General features: G+C 35.3%; 1 pseudogene; it reads right to left on the minus strand.

The window, feature by feature from the left end:
• Positions 1-354: 354 nt before the first annotated feature.
• On the minus strand, positions 355-13,021 carry LOC113110060 (gamma-aminobutyric acid receptor subunit rho-3-like; annotated as a pseudogene).
• Positions 13,022-13,666: the final 645 nt, after the last annotated feature.

The raw sequence follows: 13,666 nt of genomic DNA on the forward strand, positions 1-13,666 counted from the left end.
CCACAACTATGTATAATACCATTTTTTTTTTTAAAAGAAATTAATACTTTTATTCATCAAGGATGCAATAAATCGCAAAAAAATGACAGTAAGACATACTGTTGCCAAAGATTCTATCTCAATGATTTTTTGATTTTTTTTTATGTACAGTTTCCGCAAAAATATGAAGTAGCCTAGCAAAGCCGTTTTCAATCATTACTAATAAGATATGTTTCTTACATTTTAAATATATTGAAATAGAAAACAATATTTTACATTATAACAGTTTTACTGTTTATATATATATATATATATATATATATATATATATATATATATATATATATATATATATATATATAAATTAATGCAGCCTTGATGAACATAGGAGACTTCTTTCAAAAACATTAAAAATCTTACCAACCCCGAACTTTATGTAAATGTCATGGGTGAAACTCTGAACTGTGATTGGTCCCTTTACCTGTCACTCAGACACTTGCTGTTTAAGTGGGCGGTTCCAAGAGAAAAACATGGCCTAAACTTTGACGGGTCAGAAGCCCTACTATGTAAACTAGCATTAAAGTGTTCATTTATTTCATTTATTCACAAGTTATAATTCTTGAGCATATAAAGAAGGTTGGCTTGCTTTGGAGTTTCTGCTGTCGGATCTAATGAATTCTAGGAGATTAAACCGGGGTGGTGGATGGATCCCATAAGAACGGTCACAAGAGTCAGGTAAGCAACTGCTCAGTATATCCTTGAATGAGATGAACATGTTCCTTGCATTTGAGGGTTTATGAAAAACGACATTCCTTCAAATGCTATGAGAAAAGCAAAACACTTAAGAGCTCTCCATATCTCCATTTGGATTTTTCCCCAGTTACACTTAAACAAAACTGTCCTCTTTGTCAGGTCACTTGTGCTTATTGTCAGAGCGTTCAGTTTGTCTTGTGCGATAATATTACAGCAACTGATCCGAAAAACTCAAGTTAGAGGATCAGGAGTAGATACACCAGTAGATGATGTTGAAGAGAAGATACGCCACTGGAAAGATGATTCTGGAGTACGAGTCAATCATGTAGCTGTTGCTCATTATGAATCTGATGTTTTTGCCGACTGTGCGTTTCCTCCAGAGTCTCGTGCCTTCGGTGGGCGGAGGCTCGGTGGAGGAGGCTCTGGGTGGGATGGTCCGCGTCGTGCTGGGTGTGGTGGGGAGCTCGGGGAAAGGCGATACATCTATGTCATCATGAAAACAGCCGTCGTAGGCCATAGCCTGGGTTGCATCGTAGGAAACTGGAAGCTTTTGGTAGGAAGAGAAATATGAGAAAGTAAATATCTGTTGTGGAGTTCTAACAGTGATTAAAGAAAAAAAAGTATATTAATTTAAATTAAATTAAAAATTTAAAAATTAAATTTATGCATTTAGCAGACGCTTTTATCCAAAGCGACTTACAGTGCATTCAGGCTATCAATTTTTACATATCATGTGTTCCCGGTATTTAATTTGTATTAAAATTATACATTGAAGTCAATGTAAAAAAAAACAAAAAAAAAACATTTACAAATCAGTCAATTTGAGCTGTTACTACTGTAAAGCAAAAATACATTAATTTGGGCTATTTTTTTCATTGCAAGAATTTTTATTAAAACAAAATAATTAATTTTGTTAACGTTTTATTTTGTAACTATTGTTATTACTCTGGGAGAAAGATGTTTTTAAAAAAAAGATAATTTTGTTAATACATGTTATAATTATAATTTATGAATTAATAATTGTACTGCTTTCAAAATTTCTGCTGTATTTTTTAATAACATTATAAATAAAATAACCAAATGTGTGTTATTTATGAATTAATTATTGTTATTGTTGTTATAGTATTTGGGCAGAACCTATGGTTAGCAAGGTAAATTTTGTTAGGTAAATGATTTTATGTTCTATTATTAAGTTATTTTAATTATGTTTTTAAATTATAACACACACACACACACACACACACACACACACACACATATATGTATATATACATATACACACACACACAGAGACAGACACACACACATGCATACATATAAACTTTTTTTTTTTTAATTTGTGTTGACTTAAAACTACCATAGGGGGGCGATGTGTAGCTTAAAAGTGAAAATTCAATCTTGGTCATAGTTACCAGAGCAAATATCACCAAATACAATCTCTGATCAATCCGTGACCCTGACCTTTCCTTTCTGAAGTTTTTTCATCTCTTCCACCGTGGTGAAGTAGTTCACGGCAGCATATTCAATGACCGACAGGAAAACAAAGAGGAAACTGGCCCAAAGGTAAATGTCCACCGCCTTCACATAAGACACCTGAGGCATTGACGCTGAGACGCCTGTTATTATAGTAGACATGGTCAGCACTGTTGTGATTCCTGAGACCGAGAAAGAGGGCAGAGGGATGAATAAGAAGCGGGTTCACGGGAAACAAAGATAACAGGTTAAGAGGAAGTTCAGAAGTTCAAGCATAAATATTTCCATCTATTGCATCTCACACAAGAGTCCCCAGCAGATTATGGACGGTCAAACTGGGAGTAAATGGAAATGCATGACATTCAGTACAAATGTTCTATAAATTAGTCACTGTTTATTCCAAATTCTAACACTTCTCTAGTTCTTCTTAAGAAAACATACAGGAAGACACACATTGTGTGGACTCTTTCTTCTGCTGTGACTCTCACTGGGTTTGTGCTATGATGTCATCGACGTGTATAGAAAGAGCAACCTCCTGGCTGGGTCTGTAACGCCTGCTGCCCTGACTATAATACAAGGTTTTTTTGAGGTAATTTAACTCTGTTCTCTCTAAACCGGTTTGTGCTTGTTCCTGGAAAGCATAATAACCAGAGAGAACAAAGTAGACACACACAGCTCACCAAACAACCTGAGGCAATATTACAGAAACTTCCTGTCACAAGTCTAACAGTAAGATCTCACAGGTTAAATAGAACAAATGAACAGAATATCGTTTCTGAATGTGTTTGTAGATTCTAAAATGCGGATGTTTGCTCGAGAGGTTTACCTAGAGAGACACGGGCCGGTACGGCTCTCCTGTCGATCCAGAAGGACACCCAGGAGAGCATGACCATAAGCATTGTGGGAAAGTATGTCTGCAGCATGAAGAAGAATATGTGTCTCCTGAGGATGAAGTTTATGTACAGCCTGTTATACCAGCCTGAGAGAAGCAGAGATTATGCGACATTTACAACAGATATGAAGACAAAAATTCAAGAAAGACCAATATTAAACTTTATTACAAATGACAAAAGAAAAAAAAGATCAGAATACACATGTCCCCATGAATTACTGTTGACATATTTGACAGGATAATGAACTTAGATACTTAATTTAATTTAACTTTAATTATTAAAGTTATTATTAAGTAATATTTATGAATGTTTTTGTATTAAGCTTCTTGTGCTCACTAAGGCTGCATTTATTTGATGAAAAATACAGTAACATTGCAAAATATTATTGCAATTTAAAAAGATGGCATTTATTTGATGAAAAATACAGTAACATTGCAAAATATTATTGCAACTTAAAAAGATGGCATGTCACGCTCGATGATACAGGAAACCACGGAGAGAGAACCAAGTGCAGGTATGACATTTATTGAGGGGTAATCCAAAGGGGTAAACAGTCCAGGCAGGGGTCGATATCCAACAAATCCAAACCAAACATAAACAAGAAGACAAGAGCATGAACTGATGGACATGAATAATATTTAGACATTAGACAAGGACTCCGTGACACATACTAAGACAGACCGGGTATAAATACACAGAAGGTAATGAGGGAACTGGAGATAGGTGGGGAATAATCAGTTAACCCAAACAAGGAGGAAGGTGACCAAATAAGGGAACAGGAAGTTCATAAAGTGACAGACACCGTGGGAAAGGAGAACATCTAGTGGAAACCCAGGGAACACAACCCAGACACTGTGACATGGCAAAGCTGTATTTTTAGCATTATTACTCCTTCAGAAATCATTCTAATATGCTGATTTGGTGCTCAAAACCATTTCTTATTATTATCAATGTTGAAAACGGGTGTACCACTTAATATTCTTTTGTGGAAACCATCGTACATTGAATTTTTGATTAAGAATTTATTTGAAATAGATTTTAGTCACCTTTGATCAATTTAATGCATCCATGCTCAATAATAGAAGTATTAATTAAAAAACAAACAAAACCAAAAGCTAAATTTAACTTCATTTTAGAATTAAAACGGAAACATTTAAAACCCAAAATTAGTAACAACTTCTAGTAATTTCCCCATATATAATAAAATATCTAAGATATGGGGTAACAGGTTTCCTGAGAATGACCAAACGACTTCAAGGGAAAGAAAAGCACTGCATATATCCAACTGTTTCAGTCAAGAATGCTGGGAAATCTGATTTTCTGCACTCTCTGTTGGTTCGCTGTGATCAAGCACATGGTATTACGGTAATAAAAGCATGCAGGAGGAAGTGAAGCACACATACCGGTGCTGCTGTAGAAGGCTAGCCCGAAGGAAGGGTGGAATTCTTCAATAAAAAACTGCGAGAGTGCAATCTCGTCAGTCCTTAATGAATCGTTCCCATTCTTCCAATAGAGCATGAGGTCGTTCTCATTGTAAGCGTCTTCAAGAGAGCAAAAATAAGACGTGGGAAGGTTTGAAACAGCAAACTCTCTTTGAAGATACATGGGCGGCACTCCTCAGAGGAGAGAACACCGAGCATCCAAAACCAGCTCCGCCATCTCTCCTCTGAAGAGGAGGCCCATGTAAATCTGTGTGTCATGGCTGAAAGACACAGAGATATCTGAACCAGTTCAGCTGTGCAATTATTTCATATCTGCAACAATGAAGCCTGTACAAATATGACTAATAAGAGTTATATGATATACCACTAGCAAGTCAGAAAGACATAAAACTCTACTATTAAGGGAGTAGTTCACCCAGAAATGAAATATTCATGTAAACAGTTCATTTGTCCATTCCACACATTAGGAAAAGTTTTGGAGAATGTTCCCGCTGCTCTTTTGACATATATAATGAAAGAATATAGTGCTTGACTAGTACAAAACTCAAAAAGCACCACAAAACTGGTCCATACCAATTGTGTTGTTAATATTATCTAAATTAGCTTTTACTTTAATATTCCGTTTTCATTTTTAGTTTAAGTTTTATTATTTTTGTCATGGGCTTAAAAAAAATTAGTAAAAAAAAAATAAATAAATTCTATATAGGATTAATGCATTTTTTATTCAGTTTTAGTCATTTTCGTATTTTAACTTTAGCTTATTTACGGTATATTAGATATGTCCAAAGACAACATTTATCATTTTTGAGTAAAATTTTTAGCTTTTAATGAAATATTTCTATTTTATTTTAATTCAGCCTTTTTTGGCTACCAAATGTTTTTTTATTATAATTTTTTTATTTAAGACTCATGACTTATATTCCAAGCCTTCTGAAAGAAACAATAGCTTTGTTTAGCAAACAGTCCATTGTTATAACCTATGAATATACAGTATGTACAGTTTAGTCAGGTTTGACGCTAATGATACTAAATGCCAAGAAGAACGTGTTTTCACTGAAAATCTAACATTTGTTTGATATGAACCACTTTTATAAAGGTGACTGCATGGTCCTGGTAACGGTATACATTACTATTAAAAGTTTGGGGTTGGTTATTGGTGTCACATGATCCTTCAGTAATGATAATGCTACTCACAAATATGCTGATTTGGTGCTCAAAAATGTTACTATTAATGTGGAAAACTATTGTGCTCTTTAGTATTTTTGTTGAAACCAATGGATTTTTTCAGGACTCTTTGATGATGTTCAAAACTTTCATTTAAAATAGACATTTTCTCAAAATAATGTGTCCTTGTTGTATAAAAAAGTATTAATTTCTTCAAAAAGAAACATTATTGTATCATCTTTGTACAAGCTGTGAACATCCTGCGAAATGTCTTCTTTTTGTGCTTGGCTGAAGAAATGAAGGTGAGTAAACGATGACAGAATATGTCCTTTTTGGGTGAACTATCCCTTAAACACAACAGTAGGCTACATTTAGGATATGTTTACAGGTATACTGAGAGCGTAGTGCTTTGACTTATTATTTCCTTGTACTCTGTTGATAGTACTTACTGATGAGTGTACATGCACACACAGACGGTCATACTCACAACTCTCCAGCTCTAGAGAACAGTTCTGTGTGTCTAGAGGAAACCTGCTGAAGTCCATAGAGCAGAGAGCCGTCACTGTGATTCTGCAATTCACAATTCAATAAATCACTTCCAGTGAGACTGAAAGAGTACCTTTAAAATCGTGTAATCATGTTATATTGAGCTTCGCAATACATCATATCAAGGAAACAATTCAGGTGAATTGAACTGAAAACTGATCCTGCACATACTGGTTTAGGCACACCTGACCATGCACACATGTCCACACTTGCAGCGCATGCTGCTAATTCTCAGAAAAGTTCTTTTTCAAACATAGTTCAGAAGTGTTTAAATGAAAACCACACCTCATTTGTCAAAGTATATGGGAATTTGATCACACCATGGGAAAAAAAGTATATTCTGATCACTGTTGTCATTAACTAAACTAAAACTATTAAAACATTGTGCTAATTAAAATAAACAGATTAAATAAAACTTAAATTAAATGTTTTGCATTGCTGCCTTGGCATTTAACTCAAATAAACTGCAGTGCTAAAATAACTAAATTACTATATATATATATATTTCACTACTTCAAAACATTAAAATTAAACTTTTATTAAAATTAAAAAGTGAATGTAAAGTGGTAAATTCAATCCAATTCAAAATAACATCTGTAATAGTATAAATAATCATTAAATAACACTTTTTCTGATAGAAGGATTACAGAAATCGTCTATAAAATGACAGTTCTTAGTTATGTTGGCAATTAAAAAACCAAACCAAACCTAGAACTAGTATTTACAGCTTATAGGCCATATTTCAAATCTTCTGAAACAATACTATAACTTTATACTATAACTGTTTAGAGAACAGACTTAAATGCTATTCACTCATAATCCTCCCCTCCACCGAACAGTTGATCAATTCAACATGATCCCAAAACAAAAGTTGAGTAATATTCATGAAAAAAAAAACTTGGGTTCATTGGAAAGAACCAGCCCAAAAAGAACAGTCATAAATCAGACTGAACAAAGCATTCAGTCCACGGTGTGTACTGATTCATCTGGGTCACTACATAGAAACTGAGATTTCAGTCAGATTTATTATTATTATTATTATTTTGAGTTATTATGAACTGTTGTGGTATGGAAAAATCCTAAGGGAATTTCTTTTGAAACATCAAATTGTGTGTTCCTCAGAAGAAAGGAAGACATACGGGTTTGGAACGACAGTAAGTGTTGACCGAATTTTTAGATTTGGATGAACTCTCCTGTCATGGTACACTTTACTTCAAAGTAAAGAGCTGAAAACATCTAATTTCCTTTCCTGTGAAATGCCTCAGGGAAACTGCTAGTTTCATAGCTGTTTTAAAAAACATCTGGTTTCAGGAAAGCTACCTGACGCTGTAGAGAATGTTTCCATCTGGATACACTCTGAGCATGATGTTTTCCATGGTGGTGTCGTGAATGAAAGAACGCTTGGAGTGAACAAAGAAGACGTCTGGCACCCAGATCTTTTTCACCAGCCGAGCATCAAAAGTTCGGCTTTTGTTATTGCTGGATGGGAATGCCAGTCGGTCGTCCTGCCAGTAATGCCTGAGGTACAAGGTCATAGTGAAGTCCTAAGCCCACAAAAGACAAGAAAAGACTTTGTCAGTTTGTATAAACCACTCCTATATACTTTAAATATCATTGTGTGAATATGGTTATAACTAGTGCCATAATTCTCATAGTTTATTTTTTGCAACTTAGGATAAGGAAAATAAATAAAAAGTATATAAAAATAAATTAATGACACTTGAGTAAATAAAGACATGTATGCCGAATGAATATGTCTATGGGTTCAGCATGCTTTTCTGCACACATTCATAGTCTTTGTTGTTTTAACCTTTGCCCTCTGCCTCAAGTCGTGAATCCAATCGTTTTAAATGGTCGAGGATTTAAGCTTGATGTATGACTCGCACTGGGACTTGAGGGTGTGCAGATCTAACTGACAGGTTAAAGGTTAAAAGTAATTTATAGTAGATCAGACACTCACCATATTGACCTCTGAAATGCTGTCAATGCTCTCCACCTGCACATCGATGCCCACTGGAATAGCTGAACCTGGACTCAGTGTCACAGATGGAAGAGGAACAGGACTTGTTCAAATTGCAAAATATAGTTAATAGATTTGTGCTGTCAAACGATTAATCGCCTCCAAAATAAACGTTTTGGCTTACATAATATATACATGTGTACTGTGTTTATTTATTACATATGTATAAATACACACACACACACACAGCATATATTTTTTAAAATATTAACATATATACATTTATATATTTATATTACTTTAATTTATATTATATTTAAATATATTTTATATATATAAATGTAACATATTTTTCTTAAATTATACATGCATGTGTTTGTATTTACATACACATGATATATATACACAGTACACACATATATTCTGGAAATTTAGGATGCGATTAATTTTTGACAGCACTATTAAATATACACATTATGAGTTTTAAATTAAGAATATGTTACCACATTTGTGTTCCTTGTTGTTTTTTTATCTGTTGTTGAAATGGTCCCACATGCCAACACATGCTGCGGCATTACTGTTTTGCAAATATTTCTTCCTCAAATTCAAAAAACTCTAACTCAAAAAAAATTTACAAATACATTTCTTAGCCTATGTAACACTAAACTATCAAATCGCCAACTATTTACTTCTAAGATCTATCAGTGGAAGCAGTATTCAAATCAAGAGAGTCAATATTTGTGAAAGAAGGACTTTATGCAATTTGCTTTGCCATAACAGGAATGACATGAAAGATGATATTTAACTTTCATAGTTGTGTCTGTCTGCTCTAAGCACTCTGCTTGTGTTGGCTGGTTTTGTTTTTTAAGGGAATCATAAAAACAGCAGTCTCTCAACACAGCTGCATCCCGTTGCATGCAGACCAGCTGCAATCTCTCTGAGTAGAACAGAAGAATTTCAATTTGTCTGAACCATTATTGAATCTATTGAAATCACCTTCGGAGTTAGTCTGAAAACTAAACTCTCTATTACTATAATATTTCAAGAATTGTGTTTAAAAAAGGTAATTTACGTGACTATCATTGACTCCAATAAAGAAATGACACAAAAGATGTTTCACGACTGTCATCAACCACATAAAATCTGAAAAGCGAGGTTAAGCTTCCTACAAACGGAGACTTAACTCAGTGCACATGACTCGGTGTGATTATCAGCCTCTCACTGTTTTCAGAGAACCATCATGCTCCCCTAATCTGGACTGAAATAAAACTCAATCTCAGTGTTCACATGTAGGGATTAGCAGACAAAATAACAAAAAAGTACTATGGTGCTACCCCATTTTTGTACATATACCATGTTAGAATGCTAATCAGTATATCTGTAGCTGACAAACAATATGGACATTAACATATATGACAACACATGATCATTCAGAGTCGTTGCTTCACAAATACATTCACCTTAATGGACCCGAAATCGGATATAGAACAGAAAGTCTCAGACAAGAAGATTATATGATTGAAAAAAAAAGGATACCACTCTATGTTCTTATTTTAAAAACAGCCGCTGGGATTATAATGCAGATTACTGTGCATATAACACATCTGTCCTCAGTGTATTGTCTGCTAGGCACTACTACCAATCTGGGTCAGAGTGTTTTTTTTTTTCTGATTTGGACGCATTGCATATGACATTCTAACCTACATTTTTGACAATCTCAGCTGCAGAGTCACATTCTGGTCATTTGGCCCACGGTGACTTTTAAAGCTCTTGATCTGAAGTTCAGTTCAGTTCTTTGATTTCTCCCGATGGACATATACTAGCAAATACCAGCAGAAAGTATGCATAATATCTCTATATCAGCACAGCAAGTTTCATATAAAGTGAGCATCTTAAAAAGCATGCGAGAATGAGACTTTCAGAGAATATAGTGTTCTGTATAATATTATTTTATAGAAAAGATCTATATAGATTTTCATCCAGTTTCCTGCTGCTTACATAATAGTGATCATTTTAATTGCTGGCATAGTGTGAAGTGTGTGATCTCCATCAGACAAACGCATCACGATTCCCATCAGCAAATTTTTGGGTAATCACATCATCGTTTCTCTTTTTTTTCTTTCTCTCGATATCTCCTGAAATTATCCCAGCTGTCCTTGCAGTGCCTCTCTCTGCTGTATTAGTGCTGTTGTTGTATGTCACACCATGTATTCGTGCCAACTGTGTGAAACGAGCTTGCATTCCCAGGAGATATCATTCAAATCAACCATCGGGACAACAAGATAACACATGATGCTTGAAATATGAATGCAACAGGTATGCATTTAAGAATACAACCGCTAGTAATTCATAAGTGGCTTCTGAATGGAAAGATTTCCTCACCTCCAAAACCAGCCTCATGGCAAAGTCGTGATCTTCAATTCGCATTAAGCAGGTTGGTGCCTGTGCAGACTTCTTTGTTTTAAAGTCGATGCGTCTGTTTGAAAAAGAAGGACAAAAGGGGGGATTTCTGTTTCCTTATTAAAAAAAATAATAATACTGGTACAGAATAAAACAATAACATCACCAAAGATGACTGTTTGGGTTAAAAAAAAAACTAGCACTGGACCAAAGCTAGACATTTGGAAGAAGTTGGGATGGTTTAGAGAAATTTAATTTCAGCTTTTGATGCGGCAATCCAGAAAAGCAAGTTTTCCGGCTAAATAATTTTACTTAAAGTCTTTATAATTTAATGCCTTGTATAAGTATTTAAATGCATGTATTATGCCTTGTAATGCACCGTTTATAAACGCATGAATTGTAACCACAGGTGTATAATAACATTTATAAACGTTTTGCTTTTAGAAGTATAATTTTAAATCATTTACACATTTAGACCGTATTAAGTATACATTAAAACACGCAATTGGGTTTTAAAAAATTCTTTTTATTAAATTTGGCAATTTAATTACATAAAGTGTTTAAACAGGTTTATCACTCTCTTTGAGATCACTTTTCTAATCAAAAGCCAAAGAATTACAATCGAATGCTGGGCTAAATATGCCCTTTATTTTAAATATTTTAGCTTATTCACATTTCCATGGTGCCATTCTGTTACTAAATGAGTCCCACTGACACTGATACAATTAATAAGATAAAACTCACATCATTTCATAACATTTAACTCTGTCCAACCTTTCTGATATCATATTTCAGGGAATGTAAGATTCTCTTTGTCAGTATTTAATATGTTTCTGTCATATTATATTATGTTCACACTTATACTGACAACAGTATATATATTTATATTTTATTTTTTGTATTATTATTATTTTTTTAAATAAATAAATAAATAGCAATGTAAAAATAGGGCACATTGTACTGTATTAATATGAATAAATTGTCTAGATACATTAAAGAAAAAAAAAATTTATTCATCCAATTTATAGAAAAAAATTACAATTATTTTCTGAAACTCTCTCTGCTTCAAAAGGCACTGTTACCTGAGAATGACCTCCCTCTGGATCAGTACTAAAAGACTAAATAGCTATCCAGTGCTGTTTTTGTTGTATACCTCACATACCCATCTCAACTATGAGCTCTAACTACAGAGTTCCTTTAACCACAATTAATTACGCCTTCAAACACACACAATCCAACCACTCCAAAGTGCAGGTCAAAACACAGCACGGGGCTTCAAATAAACCCTTACACATCAATCCACAGGACCGAGACCACAATAAATAAAACCAAGAGTGTAAACAGACTGACACAGGTATTTAAATTAAACAGAATGGAGCTGATTGATTATATACAAAGCAATGTTCCGACTACCAGAGCATTCTGCAAATGCATTTAGGAGCAAGCAAAAGCATCCTCACCCTCCATGTTTGTGCCGTGTGTTTTCGCCCAGGTAGACGTCCTTGTGCCTGCGCTGGTTTTGCGTGTTGCTTCCTTTGAGAAGGACGACGGGCCACAGCCAGGCCAGGCACATGATCTCAACTATGAGCTCTAACTACAGAGTTCCTTTAACCACAATTAATTACGCCTTCAAACACACACACATCCAACCACTCCAAAGTGCAGGTCAAAACACAGCACGGGGCTTCAAATAAAACCTTTACACATCAATCCACAGGACCGAGACCACAATAAATAAAAAACCAAGAGTGTAAACAGACTGACACAGGTATTTAAATTAAACAGAATGGAGCTGATTGATTATATACAAAGCAATGTTCCGACTACCAGAGCATTCTGCAAATGCATTTAGGAGCAAGCAAAAGCATCCTCACCCTCCATGTTTGTGCCGTGTGTTTTCGCCCAGGTAGACGTCCTTGTGCCTGCGCTGGTTTTGTGTGTTGCTTCCTTTGAGAAGGACGACGGGCCACAGCCAGGCCAGGCACATGAGCCTCAATACAGAGAGAGCAAAGTTCATGACCGAGTCCTGAGCTCCAGGATCTGTGCAGGGAGAAATAGAGAGACGCCGTGGGATCAGTCTAACTCTCTGGAGTTCCTTACCCAGCATCCTTTCCATCTCCTAGTGCCGCCCATTCCGACATAGAAAAGGCCCTTAGATCCACACCGGGCAGCAAATGTTTCAACTCCCCATTTGAAATCCTTTGAGTTCTGCTTTTGTGCATGTGTGTTAGTGTGTGTACGGCTGGCGGTCTGCGTTTCCCACCCTGCCTCAAAGCCGGTCTGCTCTTCTGGACATGTCCACCTCCCTCCGATTAAAACCAAATATCAATTTATTTCTATAATGACAAAGGAATGACGTTAATTCCTCTCTAATCTTCTTACATGCAGCTGCTGAAATCTTTCAGTAACCTATAAACTCCACGGGGAAGGGGAGGTGCATCACAACCACAGCTAACGCTAACATCAGGTTGGCTAAAAAAAGCAACTAGCCCTCTTTTTTAGTGAATAGTATCTGAGAATTTTCCCTTCAGAATCAAATACATTGCTGAGACACACAGCTTGATCAACTGGCTGACAGACTAAATCTATGCTAATATGCTAACATGTTGATCATGCTAATATGCGGATTTGATGCTCAAAAACATTTCTTATTATCAGTGTGAAACATTTTATTGTTTTGGGTAATGTTGATAAGCTAAGGAAGATGTTACAGATTATTTACTGATCTTGCCAACTCTGTCAACGCAAAACCGAGGACAATGCTAGTCTTGTACATCTTGAATAAACTCTAGCTTTAAATGAAGCATAACATGGCAGATACATGTACAGATAAATAGGCGTCATGCTGCTGTTAGTTACTGATGTGTAGATCCACCTTCAGGTTAATCTGTGAGACAGATCTTAACACGCTTCATGAGGATTACAGACACAGTCATGGAGAACATCAACAGATGACAGAGAGATGAAAAGGGAGGTACAGAGGGAGACAGAACAGGGATGGGAGAGAAAAAAGAGAGGCTAACTTTAAAAGGCATCTTGGAAATATATATTGTGTG

This window comes from Carassius auratus, chromosome 10 (genome assembly GCF_003368295.1).
Source record: "Carassius auratus strain Wakin chromosome 10, ASM336829v1, whole genome shotgun sequence".
Taxonomy (NCBI): Eukaryota; Metazoa; Chordata; class Actinopteri; order Cypriniformes; family Cyprinidae; genus Carassius; species Carassius auratus.